General features: G+C 41.2%; 1 long non-coding RNA gene across 1 annotated transcript; it reads left to right on the forward strand.

Annotated features, from left to right (window-relative positions):
• Positions 1 to 2: 2 nt before the first annotated feature.
• On the forward strand, positions 3 to 944 carry LOC132538124 (uncharacterized). The gene is made up of 2 exons (XR_009549536.1): positions 3 to 232; positions 528 to 944. It is a non-coding gene; the product is annotated as an uncharacterized LOC132538124 (long non-coding RNA).
• Positions 945 to 14,643: the final 13,699 nt, after the last annotated feature.

Here is a 14,643-nt window from a genome sequence, read left to right on the forward strand (position 1 = left end):
GAGGCAGCGCGCCTAAAAAAGCCCATCAGAGCGATACCTCAGAGTGGCAAGGGTGGGAGAGTGTATTTGCTGGGAGGCACCAAGAATGGAAACGAAAGAGGTGTCCTGGGCTTTCGAGGAGAACCCAGAGCGCGGGGTTATCCTGGCTCTTTCCATAGGGGAGTTCCTGCCCCCCTCCTGGCCTCAGTTTTCCCCTCTCTCCAACAGGGCTGACTAAGTCTTCCAAAAGCCGGTGTGGAAAGGTCGGGACGTGACGTGCTGTTAGCGGAGGTCAGCCCCGGAGCCTGGCCGTTTGTCCAGTCCGCGTCCACATGGCCACTGGCTGGGTAGCGTCACAGTCTCCATGGAGACAGACCCGCACGCCACCGCCGAGCCACGGCCTTGTAACGGGGAGGGGAGGGAACGGAGCTCGGGTGATGACCAATTCCACAGGCTAAAGTAGGGTGCAAGGCATCCGGAGACCACAGGCTGGTAGCTCGCAGCGAAGGTGCTCGGTGCGTTACTGCCTCCCCTGCTCCCTCCCTTAGCACCGCTCAAGGTCACCGCAGCGACCAGACCGGGCCGTCACAGGACGTCGTGCAAGAAGTCATGTCGATCACGGGCTAAGCCTCAGGCCCTGCCACCTGCCAGAGATTTCGCTCAGCTGTCCAACTCAAGGGCACTGAGAAACAAATACTGTTGTCTCACCTGGCTCCAAGACCAAGGGTGTCCTCCTGTCTGGAAGAAGGGCAAAAAGTGCTGGAGGCGACTGGATGAACTGGAATGGGTTAATGCCAAAAAGACGAAAAGCGCCATCGCAGCCCGGCTTGCCGAAGAGGAAGCAGGTGGACAGCAGATGGCGCCCTGGAGCCAGACTTGCTCCTGCTGTCTTAACAATTTAAAAAGCAGAGAGGCAAGAACCTTTCTGGAAGGTCCAGGGAACAGAATGGCAGGGCATACTTGAAGATTCTGGGCGTATCTCCTTTTCTAATTTTTATTTTTATTTTTTTATTTTTTAACCAGAGCACTGTTCAGTTCTGGCTTATGGTGGTGCAGGGGACTGAACCTGGGACTTTGGAGCCTCAGGCATGAGAGTCTGTTTGCATAACCGTTATGCTATGTACCCTCCAGGTCCCCATATATCCTTTTCATCGTATTTCAGAGACCCTCACCCCCTTTCTCCTGGAGGATACATCTTAGCCCTACATTTTCACAAGTTGACATATATAGATAGATAGATCTATATATATGGATAAAATTCTAGTATCTACTACAATTTAAAGTATGTCAAGGAGGGAAGTTCGTACTAAAGGGGGGAAGTCCCTGGAGACAACACTATTTAACTGAAAAAAATATATATATATATGATTTTTTAAAAATGAAAGCAAGCAGAGAGGACATCCCAAAACAGTTCAAACTGTCCTGCATTGCATAAACTTCTGTTTCCTAGGAGTATAATAACAGGTTAGTAATAACTCGCCATTTGCCCAGCTCATGGGAGAATGGTAATAATAGTTACTGATTGAATGCTTAAAAATCTAGGCATTGTGCTTTTAACCTTCATGACATTCAAAATGAAATCAGTTACTAAAAAAATAAAAAATAAAAAAAAAACCTCTCAGGTTCCTGGAGTTCTCTAGATGCCATGGAGCAGAGTTTCATTTGCATCTCAGGGTTGAGAAATAAACATCACCACACCATTAGTAGTAGAAAGAAAAGTAGTAGAGAGAAAAGAGGTTTTATCAAGCGTTTCCCACACAGGCACCATAAGGTTCTGGCAAATATCTCCCGCTTGTGTGTCTCCTAATATGCCTGTGTCTCTTCCTAAATCTTCAATCTTTCTAATGTCTCTAATGTTTCTTAGTGTCTCATGAAGGCTCACTGTCTTGTGTGCATACAGCAATATCAACTATAAACATTTTATGGGCATACACAAAACATCTTTAGGCATAAATATTCCTAGAAGATGACAATCTTTGATAGAGTTATTACCATAAAGGTGGCTCCCATATTGAAAGAAAAGACACATACACACACACACACACACACACACACACACACACATATATATATATAATTAATTGTGTACCACATTAATCTTACCTGGGGCCCATGTCTATTAGTATTTAGCAAAGAGCCTAAATGACCTCTGGGTCCCTGTCAGTTTAAAATCACACTCTATGGTCTCAGCTGGGCTGCCTAGGTTACCGGACCAGCTTCCCTCACTGTCAGAGCAGAGTGACCTGGACTCCTTTCAGAGAGTGGGGCACACCTTTCCTGTGTTACTTTGCAGTGAGGGCCCTGAAAAGGCTGGTGAGGACACACCCAATGGAAGTGACCAGTGATGGCAGACAGTAGTATATATGAGGAATTGTATATATGAGGAATTTTAAAATTCCATGACTAGGATCCCAGGTGATTAAGTGGCCTGTCATTGGCCAAAATAACCATGACTAGGTAAGCCTGTCACCATCCAGTTGCCTTAGTCTACCCTCTTATCTAATAAGCTTAAACTTTCTCCCAGTTGTTAATGCCTTGAAGGCCACTTATTATACAATAACCAAATAACCATAACCTATTCTGTGCTGGATTTAAATCTAATTTGGTATATTTACAGAGTCTAGCCTTGAATCAAGAAATGGGGGTGCCTATATCCCTTTGAATTGGTATTATTTTACCTTTCGGTAGAATTGCTGAATCATAAGGTATTTCCATTTGTATTTGTTTAATGATTCTCCATACTGTTCTCTGTAATGCCTGCATTCCCACCAGCAGTGTAGTAGACTTCCTCTCTCTCTCTACATCCTTTCCAACACTTAACTTTTCTTGTTTTATTGATGGAGCCCATTCTCACAGGTATGAGGTGGAATCTCAGTGGAATTTTAATTTGTAGTTCTCTAATGATGAGTGAACTGGAGAATTTTTGCATATGTCATTGGGCCATGTGTATCTCTTTCTTAGAGAATCATCTATTTGTATCTTCTACTCACTTTTTTTAAATTTTCTTTTATTTATTTAAAAAAGGAGACATTAACAAAACCATAGGATAAGAGGGGTGCAACGCCACACAATTCCCACCACTAGATCGCCATATCCCATCCCCTCCCCTGTTAGCTTTCCCATTCTCTATCCCTCTGGGAGTATGGATCCAAGGTCATTGTGGGATGCAGAAGGTGGAAGGTCTGGCTTCTGTAATGCTTCCCTGCTGAACATGGGCATTGACTGGTCGATCCATACTCCCAGTCTGCCTCTCTGTTTCCCTAGTGGGGTGGGTCTCTGGGGAAGCAGAGCTCCAGGACACATTGATGGGGTCATCTGTCCAGGGAAGTCTGGTTGGCATCATGCTGGCATCTGGAACCTGGTGGCTGAAAAGAGAGTTAACATACAAAGCCAAACAAATTGTTGAACAGTCATGGACCTAAAGGCTAGAATAGTGCAGATGAAGTGTTGGGGGTACTCAGTGCAGACTATTGTGTACTTTTGCTTTCAGGTATATATTTTGCCCTAGTTTATGGATATGTGTGAGTATATGCTCTGTCTCATGAGACCTGGTCTATATCTAGCTTTTGGGATTTTGTTAGGAAGTGAACCGCCTGGAATGGAATTAGAGAATACTGTGAAAGGAAAGGTCTCACTCAAATAATGAAGCTGAAGGGTTGTCATTCCACACCTGAAGTCTCTGGGCACAGTCTGAAGTGAAGCATGCTGAGGTGGCAATCGTTGCGTTGATTAGGTTGGGATCGGCAGATGCAATATTATTTGGTATGAATTCAGAGAAGCATACAGGAAAGTGTGCCCCACCCTAAGGTTCCAGGACTGGGGGAAATATAGGCTCTATAGTGGAAATGTGCTACTCACTTTTTTTACTGGGCTGTTCTTCTTTTTGTTGAGCTGCATGAGTTCTTTATAGATTCTTGATATCAACCTCTTGTCTGAAGTATAGTGTGCAAGTATCTTTACCTATTTGCTGGATTTCCTGTTTATTCTTAAATTTTCTGTTGATGTGTAGAAGCTTTTGAATTTGTTATAGTCCAATTTTTTCGTTTTTGTTTTTGTTTCTATTTCCCTTCCCCATAGGGTAGAATCTCCAAATAAGTCTTTACTACGAAGGTCCTGAAATGTTTCACTGATGTATTCGTCTATGTATTTTATAATTTCAGGTCTAATATCCAGACCTTTGATCCATTTTGATTTAATTTTGGTGCATGGTGTTAGGTGGTGATCTATCCAATAAATCAAGATAATTTTTTAAAAATTTAAGTATATTGACATTTTGACTTAGCATTTTACTTAAGATTAGAGTTCAAGCTTATAAAATTAATTAACCACATAGAATTATTTATTAAACTTATGGTAGTAAACATTTCAGACGTAAAATTTTTTTAATAAACTCAAGTTACATTTATTTAAGACACATGTTTTGTAACAATGCTTCTCAGAAGTTTTACAGTGTCAGACAAAAGTCAAATTTGCTGTGGATTAATTTTCCACAAAGAGGATTCACAAAATTTTCTGGGAGTCCCTCCAGAATATCTTGAAACATTATATATATTTGAATTTCAGAGTTTTGGGAATAAAGAATTATCACATGCTAAACAATTTTAAAGAATTTGACCATTATAAAGAATTTGACATCTATTTTAAACATTGTTCTTATCTACACTGACAAATAAATGTTTACCTTGATATTACCACAAAGGAACAGTGCTAGAACTGTGGGAAGGGGTTGTTTCTTTGTTTATTTTGGATTTTGCTGTTTTGCTTTTTTTACACATCCCTTTAGTTGTAGCTGGCAGAGGGCTCACAGCCAGACAAAGAGAACAAAGGCTTAGGAGCACTTAACTAAAAGGTTATCCTGAGGGAGTGCTCTTAGAGATAACAATTTTAAATTATTTCTAAAACTGTTAAAATTACAAATGAAGCCTAGTAATATTTTATGTAGTATGTATTAAGTCATGGTGGCATTTAACAAAATGGTTTATTCTTATCATAAAACAAAAAGAAAAGAAAACAGTTGGGGCCAAAGAATAAAAAGGAAAGAGAAAAAATTTAAACATTCTTCACAAATTCAAAATTTCCAGATGATGAACAAACATGGTGACCAGTCTCATGTCTATCGTGACATGGCACTTCCACATGTTGGAGTTCATGTGGCAGTAAGGGAGAAACAGAGTTGAAGTGAGAGAAAGTCATTTACTTGCACAATCACACGCACACACACATGCACACGCACACACACACCCCAGAAGTTAAAGCATTCTCCTTTTAGATTCCTGGCTAAGTTAGCTTTTCCCTGGGCCATAAACCATGGCCCCTTTCTGGCCAACTTCTCTTGGCTGGGCAGCCAATCAATCTGGCTGTCAGGTTGACCAATTCATAGCTGGCATTAATGGCCTAGTTTCTAATTTTCCATGAAGCCTTACCTTCTTTCAGGGTATCTCTCTCCCTCTCCGGCGGGGTGGTCTCCAGGGGAAAGGTAACGGGCTGGTTCTTTCTCTCTCACGACAGGGGTGACATGAAGTAAAAGACACCAGGGGACTCTTAGCGTGCCTAGAATCTGAGTCCTAGAATCCCAGAATCCTAGAGTCCGTTTATTAGCAAAGTGGACATGAGTTAAATAGAAAAGCAATGGAGGTAATTATTGTTGAAATATGACAGAAATTACAGGTCTCTTAACAGTCAGCATGCCCCTAAGGTAGGGGGCTGGTATGACAGGAATTGATGAGATACAAGACAGTTATTCTGCATGACACAAGCAACTTAATTATCCAAAGGTATTTGAGAGAAGCATAGGGGTTAAACCTGTACGGTGAGACAGAGAGAAGATGAATATCAAAAGGCCATATAGTTTGGAATTTCTCTTGTCTAGGGTCTGAGGTGTGTGATAAGGTGTGTTCTTCTGTGATCAGAAGGTGACTTTGAATAAGTGAATCTGCGGCCATGTGGCCTGTGGTTAATGGAGGGAAGTACTGGGGTATCTGTGGGCCTGAGAGTCAAGAAGGAAAGAACCAAGTCTGAGTTTCCCCCCTTATGCTCACCTCGGTTGAGAGAGACTTACCAAGAGGTTATCTTCTCAGACCTCCATCCAAAAATGGGGGTGGTTCTTCCTAAGCTCTATCAGGCTTACACATGGTCCCAACAACCTTCCTTATGAGAATGCTTGTACTTACATAGGTGGCCTGCTCTCTCACTCTGAACACAGAGTTGTCACCCTCAGAGGGGTTCAGCTCCACTGCAGAAGACCTCAGAATTCTCACTAAGTACATATTTCTCTGTTCCTAAGAGGTGATGTCCCTCTTCTATTCCAAAGCCCTGGTCTAGTTTTTTTTTTTTTTAATTTTTATTTATAAAAAAGGAAACACTGACAAAAACCACAGGATAAGAGGGGTAAAACTCCACATAATTCCCACCACCAGAACTCCATATCCCATCCCCTCCCCTGATAGCTTTCCTATTGTTTAACCCTCTGTGAGTATGGACTCAGGGTGATTACAGGGTGCAGAAGGCAGAAGGTCTGGCTTCTGTAATTGCTTCCCTGCTGAACATGGGCATTGACAGGTTGATCCATACTCCCAGCCTATCTCTCTCTTTCCCTAGTGGGGCAGGGTTCTGGGGAAGTGGGGCTCCAGGACACATTGATAGGGTTGTCTGTCCAGGGAAGTCCAGTTGGCATTATGTTAGCATCTGGAACCTGGTGGCTGAAAAAAGAGTTAACATATAGAACCAAACAAATTGTTCACTAATCATGAACCTAAAGGCTGAAATAGTTCAGATGAAGAGTTGGGAGGGGACTGGTCTCTGTTTTTTAGATAGTTAGTAGTCCTATCTTAGTTATATTCCAAAGAGCCCATGACTATACTAGTTTTTTTTTTTTTTTCCTGAGCCTGACATCTGATATGTAGGTGGATCCAAGTTATTGTCTGGAGAGATGATGTCATGGCTGGAAAAAGGAACAGAAAGCTGGATCAGGGAAGAGAGTAGCTCCCAAATATGGGAAAGGTATATAAATCTTGTTGACTATAAACCCCATTGATTTGATCTGATCTGGGGGCCATATTCAGCTTAGGAGCCTATGTGACCTCTGCATCCCTATAGATCTGAGCTCACATTCTGTGGTCATGAGTAGGAACGTTCCAAGCTGCCCCAATATCAGGACCCATTTTCCTCAGGTGGAAGATAGAGTATGTTGTCCAGCCTCCCTTCGGAGGATGAAACATTCTCTACCGTTGTTGATCCATGTTGAGGGCAAGGTCCTATGGGGGCCCACAGAGGGGTCTGTTTTGTTGTTCCTGATAGAGATGACCAGTAACAATGGAGAGAGGGAGCTATTCGAGGTCATGTCTGTTTAGGAATCTCAGGACTCCCCAACTAGGGCCCCAGCTGATGGGGTGGCCTGATAGTGACTAAAGAGTCATCATTAAAGTAAGCCAGTCTCTTGCCCTTATTCAGCATTTGTAGTCCTTACTTTGATAAGGTTAGCTTTGGAGTGACAGAGAGAAGTATAATAGGAAGTAGGTGAGGAGGGTATCTAAGTCTAAGTAGGCACTATTTCATTATGAACTTTATGGTGTCTTTTTGGGTCTTTCTACTTGCTTGCTGCATATACTGACTGACTGCAGACTATTGTGCACATTTGCTTTCAGGTATATATTTTGCCCTAATTTATGGATACATGTGAACATATGCTCTATCTCATGGGACCTGGTCTATATCTATGTTTTGGGACTTTGTTATGAAGTGAACCACCTGAAATGGAATTAGAGAATCCAGTGAAAGGAAAGGTCTCACCCGAGTAATGAGGCTAAAGGGTTGACATTCCACACCTGACGTCTCTGGACACAAGCATGCTATGGTGGTACTCATTGTGTTGATTAGATTTTGATCAGCAGATGCTCTCAGTCCTTTTTTAACAATGAGTTACTCTGTCATGAATTGCAAAGGCTATCTCCTACAATGATATCCAATTCACAAGCTACAATTTCATCTAATATTTGGTGTTTTACTACATGTAACTAATTTCTCTCACAACTTCCCTGAGTAAACTAATTATTTTGTCAGTTTTGACTTCTCTATTCCTTTGTGTTGGTGGAAGAATTGAAAATGGTGGAGGAATTATAAACCACTCCATCTGATTTAATATTTTTTAATTTCTGTGTAATTGCATAAGATATAGTATAATGGAAGTTTCTATGTTCTGAAAATTGCAAATCTGTTGGTATGCTTCTAAAACCTCTTCTGTTTCATTTGGTTTAATCCTCCCTGCTTAACACTATTCTATTTACATAACCACTTCATTCTATTTACATAACCGCTGTTAACAAGCACCACCCTCCCTCCAGGGCATTGGTGGTTTAGTGATAGAATTCTTGCCTGCTCCGCCCCCTCTCCTTGTCATACCCTGATTTTCACCAGTCACTTTTCTCACCACCCTCTCTGCGTGGCATCCTGTTCCCACCCTACTGGGCTAGTATATTTATAAGGACAAGATTGTCTGTAGTTTAGTTTAGCCTAGCTCAGCTGAGATTGTGCTGTGTCCTGCATGAATAAAGAGATACTGCATACAGCTCAACCATGAGTCCCTGGTCGTCTGTTACCAGCCCGTGAAGCCAGCCTGGCAAAAACAACACAAATCAAAGTACAATCTTCATACACAACCATGTTTATCTATCTTTCCTTCGGTCTTTGTAGACAACATTTGAATAGACAACATGGCAAAGGAAGAAAACTATGATGTACCAAATACCAAAGGTGGCCCTGTCTAACAGACCTGTATATATCTGTTATGAAAGTGTTGTAGATATAACCTGATATATCCTGCTGTTCCAAACTAGATTTGGGTACAAAGCATCCATCCCTTGGACACACAGCAGGAAATATTTGTTTTATAATCTTACCACTGTTAGAAATCCAGGAACATTTCAGGACTTGTTACCCATGCCGAAATCCATAGAATGAATGAAAAAAAGAAAAAGAAATGAAAGTTTTTACTTGAAAATATTTTCCCCTAATGAGTAGTTTTGCTTTCCTTTTAGGGTTATCCACTAAATATCTATAGCATGCACAAATAAACAATTTAAGTGTTTGTTGGGAGACTTCTAATTTTGAGAAGAGTAGGCATACTTTTTTTTTAATTGAAACTTTTTTGTGGTTTTGGTTAGAGATAGAGAGAAATCAAGAGGGAAAGAGAAGATAGAGAGGGAAAGAGCAAAACAGACACCTGCATCACTACTTCACTGCTCATGAGGCTTCCCCCTTACATGTGGGGACCAGGATCTTGAACCCACATCCTTGTACATAGTAATGTGTGCACTCAACCACATGTGACACACACCCCCAGCCTCCAACATACCTTTTCTATTCTACTAAATCCAGAATCTAGTAACCCTATGTTGTGACATAGCATGGATTCTGGATGTAATTAGCATGTAGTTGAGGTTAAATAATGTAATTGCCATATGGCTGACGTCAGCCTACAAGTATAGTATGAAACTGTGCAAACCCACAAGGGACTGTAGGTATGTGTGGGAGTTATTTAACTGCTGCCTAAAGTCAGGCCTCTTTTCCTGCACTCTCTTTTTGCAGCACTCTCTTTTCCTCCATGCTCTTGGTGCCTGCTCTGCTCCCCAGGACCTGCCCACAATGCTGCCTCACACAGGAGAGACTGAACATGTGTATCCAAGCTCCAATAAACTTAGCTTAAAGGACTTTCCTCTGTGGCCTTATTGACTGGTCGATCTCTGCTGCCCTACGGCCATACTGACTTGCCGATAATTGCCTATCTTTCTGTACCTAAATAACCACTCTGTACCACTGCACCTCGATGTAATAAACTCTTGATTTTTGAAAAAGATTTTATTTATTTATGGGAAAGATAGGGGAGATATAAATAATCAGACATCACTCTGGCACATGTGCTGCTTAGGATTGAACTCAGGACCTCATGCTTGAGAGTCCAAAGCTTTATCACTGTGCTACTTCCCAGACCACATAAACTCTTGATTGTTTATAGCTGCGCCAAGCCACACCCCCAAAGTCTTTTATTTTTTTAATTATTATAACCCTGGACATCATATGTAAAACAGAGAAATCCCCAAATATAGAAGAAGAAGAAGGAGAAGGAGAAGGAGAAGGAGAAGAAGAAGAAGAAGATGATGATAATGATGAAGAAGAAGAAAAAAGAACGCTGGCTGACTGACTAGAAATTTCAGGAGACTCAAAAAACAATATGGTAGTGAGTACCATGTTTTTTCTACTGACCTCACATATCCCAAAGTGGGTGCTACTGAGAGTTCAGCAGTCAAGAAACACCAATATTCACAAGCAGAAAAGAAAGGGGGTGGGGAAGTCTGCTCTTGGGAACCAAGTGGTGGCATATCTAGTTGAGTACAATATGCAAGGACCCACTTTCAAGCCCCTGGCTCCTACCTGTGTGTGTAGGTAGAGGGGGAGAGATGATAGGGAGAACTTCACAAATATTGAAGCAGTGCTACAGATATCTTTCCCTCTCTATCTCCCACTTCACTCTCGAGTTCTTCACTATCCAACAAATAAAATTGATAAAATATTTTTAAAAGGGAAAAAAATACTTTTTAAAAAGTCTGTTTCCTCAAACCAAAAAAGCAAAACAAAACAAACAAAAAAGTGAGTAAACCTATAAAAACAGAAGCTTCTATACTATTCAACATAGTGTTGGAAGTTCTTCTAATAGCAATCAGGCAGGAGCAAAGAATTAAAGGGATACAGACTGGAAGAGAAGAAGTCAAACTCTACCTATTTGCAGATGACATGATAGTATACACAGAAAAACCAAAGGAATCCAGCAAGAAGCTTTTGGATATCATCAGGCAGTACAGTAAGATGTCAGGCTACAAAATTAACATTCAAAAATCAGTAGCATTCCTCTATGCAAACACTAAGTTAGAAGAAATTGAAATCCAGAAATCAATTCCTTTTACTATCGCAACAAAAACAATAAAATATCTAGGAGTAAACCTAGCCAAAGAAGTGAAAGACTTGTATACTGAAAATTATGAGTCACTGCTCAAGGAAATTGAAAAAGACACAAAGAAGTGGAAAGATATTCCATGTTCATGGGTTGGAAGAATTAACATCATCAAAATGAATATACTACCCAGAGCCATCTACACATTTAATGCTATCCCCATCAAGATGCCAACCACATTTTTTAGGAGAATAGAACAAATGCTACAAATGTTTATCTGGAACCAGAAAAGACCTAGAATTGCCAAAACAATCTTGAGAAAAAAAAAAAAAACAGAACCGGAGGCATCACACTCCCAGATCTCAAACTGTATTATAGGGCCATTGTCATCAAAACTGCTTGGTACTGGAACATGAATCGACACACTGACCAGTGGAATAGATTTGAGAGCCCAGAAGTAAGCCCCCACACCTATGGACATCTGATCTTGGACAAAGGTGCCCAGACTATTAAATGGGGAAAGCAGAGTCTCTTCAACAAATGGTGTTGGAAACAATGGATAGAAACATGCAGAAGAATGAAACTGAACCACTATATTTCATCAAATACAAAAGTAAATTCCAAGTGGATCAAGGACTTGGATATTAGTCCACAAACTATCAGATACTTAGAAGAAAATATTGGCAGAACTCTTTTCCACATAAATTTTAAAGGCATATTCAATGAAACGAATCCAATTACAAAGAAGACTAAGGCAAGCATAAACCTATGGGACTACATCAAATTAAAAAGCTTCTACACAGCTAAAGAAACTACTACCCAAACCAAGAGACCCTTCACAGAATGGGAGAAGATCTTTACATGCCATACATCAAACAAGAGGCTAATAACCAGAATATATAAAGAGCTTGCCAAACTCAACAACAAGACAACAAATAACCCCATCCAAAAATGGGGGGAGGACATGGACAGAATATTTACCACAGAAGAGATCCAAAAGGCTAAGTAAGAAACACATGAAAAAATGCTCCAAGTCTCTGATTGTCAGAGAAATGCAAATAAAGACAATAATGAGATACTACTTCACTCCTGTGAGAATGTCATACATCAGAAAAGATAACAGCAGCAAATGCTGGAGAGGGTGTGGGGTCAAAGGAACCCTCCCTACACTGCTGGTGGGAATGTCAATTGGTCCAACCTCTGTGGAGAACAGTCTGGAGAACTCTCAAAAGGCTAGAAGTGGACCAACCCTATGATCCTGCAATTCCTCTCCTGGGGATATCCTAAGGAACCCAACACACCCATCCAAAAAGATCTGTGTACACATATGTTCTTGGCAGCACAATTTGTAATAGCCAAAACCTGGAAGCAACCCAGGTGTCCAACAACAGATGAATGGCTGAGCAAGTTGTGGTATATATACACAACTGGATACTACTCAACTATTAAGAAATGGTGACTTCACTGTTTTCAGCCCATCTTGGATGTTGCTTGAAGAAATCGTGTTAAGTGAAATAAGTCAGAAACAGAAGGATGAATATGGGATGATCTCACTCTCAGGCAGAAGTTGAAAAACAAAATCAGAAAAGAAAACAGAAGTAGAAACTGAACTGGAATTGGCGTATTGCACCAAAGTAAAAAACTCTGGGGTGGGGGGGGAGGGTACAGGTCCAAAAAGGATGACAGAGGACCTAATGGGTTGTATTGTTATATGGAAAACTGGGAAATGTTATGCATGTACAAACTATTGTATTTACTGTTGAGTGTAACATTAATTCCCCAATAAAGAAATTTTTAAAAGAAGCTTCTAATCAAGAACCACTCTGCCTCATTGAAATACCAAATAAAAAATACTGGACCCCCACAGATCCATACCTGAAAAGGCCAGGAGGGAGACTAGGAATTCTTCCACCTTTGTGAAGTTGTAATGAGAGTCCCCAATGTCTACACTAGGGTAATTTCAAGGAAAGCTAAGCGGGAAGTCCAACTCCATAAAGGCTGTTCCCCACCTCCTGAAAGTGTCCATGAAAACTGTATGGGTAACTGGAACTAAACATCCCACCAGTAAAATGAAGCCCTTAGCCCCTCATGAATCAATAGAGGCCAAATCTGGGAGTGTTGCGAACTTGGCTTTCTACCTCCATGTGGCAGCAATGAAATGGTATGTCCCTTCTGTTTTGAATAGTGTCCTAATTGGTTAGTCAAAACAAAGTTTAAACAGGCTCCAGAGCCAGCAAGATAATTAACCTGGAGACTGTGTCTGCTTGTCATTCACATAGCCCAGGTTCAAGTCCAGCCCCACCACACTGGATACAGTTATGGCACTGTGATGTCTTTTCCTCTCTCCTTCTGTCTTTCTGAAAAAAAAAATTTTTTTTTGGCTCAGAGCAGCAAAACCCTGGCACAAAATAACTAAAGTGACTAAGATTTTAAAAATAAAGAGACACTATTAAGAGTAGATAGAAAAAAAAATCACCTGTAATGAAATACCACCATAAGACTACCAGTTGATTTCTGAATAGAAATCCTGAAGAATAAAATGGACTGGCAGGATACAAACAAAGGTTTTAATGGAAAAGACACTTATCCAAGAATATTCTATACAACTTTTCTAACTTTTTTGAAAAAAATTTTTTATCTTTATTTATTTATTGAATAGAGACAACCAGAAATTAGGAGGGAAGGGAGAGATAGAGAGGGAAAGAGACAGAGAGACACCTGCTGCATTGCTTTACCACTCACAAAGCTTTTCTCTGCAGGTGAAGACTGGAGGTTTGAACATGAGTCCTTGTGCATCGTAACGTACACTTAACCAGGGGTGCCACCACCAAGCCCCTCTGTCCAACTTTTGATAGGTTATCAATCAGGTTTGATGGAGTGATGAATAGCTTTCCAAACAAGCAACAGCTAAAAAAAAAAAATTCACTAACACTAAGCCAGCCCCGTAAAAAAAAAAAAAAAAAAAAAAAACACTAACAGGGCTTAGATAAAAGGAAATTTTGGGAGACTGGCTGAGACTGCAATAAGTCAAGACTAGTACTATTTTGTGAACCCACCAAATCACCAGAGCACCCAGAGACCAAAACTCTGCCCAGTCCTCCAGCTCTACCTAGTTGAGAAACTTCTCTAAAGAACAAGGAATATGAAAGATCACCTGAGACTGCAACAAGATGAGACTGGGACTACTTTGGGAACCCACCAAGTCACCAGTGAGTGAAAACACATGTGGCTTGTGGACAGAGAGGAGCCTAAGGAGAGATTCCTGGGGCTAAAGCCCATATCTACTCCCAAGTGGCTAGTAACAATGGCAGTTTGCCTGTTGAGGAACCACCTCCAGTCTGTTTTACCAAGAAAAAGACTGCTGAAGGGAGCATAGGACACCCCTAAGACTCACGAAATGCAACTGTGAGTCTCAATTTGCTACTGCCTCTCTGAGCTGGAGCAGCAGGGGGGAGGCCTTATGCTGACACTGGGGGGCAGAGAACTGACCAGGAAACTCAGGGAAGAGCTACACCCCAGTGAGCTAGCAGTGGGGCTGTATAGTGGGAGCCATTCCACATTGTTCTCCTGATGATAACATGGTGAATATATTGCCTCAGAATCTACAGACTATAAATGGGAATTATTTAGAAACTCACAGGGCCCAGCAGGGCTGCCTAGCTTGACAGAGCAGCTGAATTGAGCCCGGAGCTTTGGATCCCTGGGGTATGTGAGTCTCTTTG

The sequence above is a fragment of the Erinaceus europaeus genome, chromosome 4, assembly GCF_950295315.1.
Source record: "Erinaceus europaeus chromosome 4, mEriEur2.1, whole genome shotgun sequence".
NCBI lineage: Eukaryota > Metazoa > Chordata > Mammalia > Eulipotyphla > Erinaceidae > Erinaceus > Erinaceus europaeus.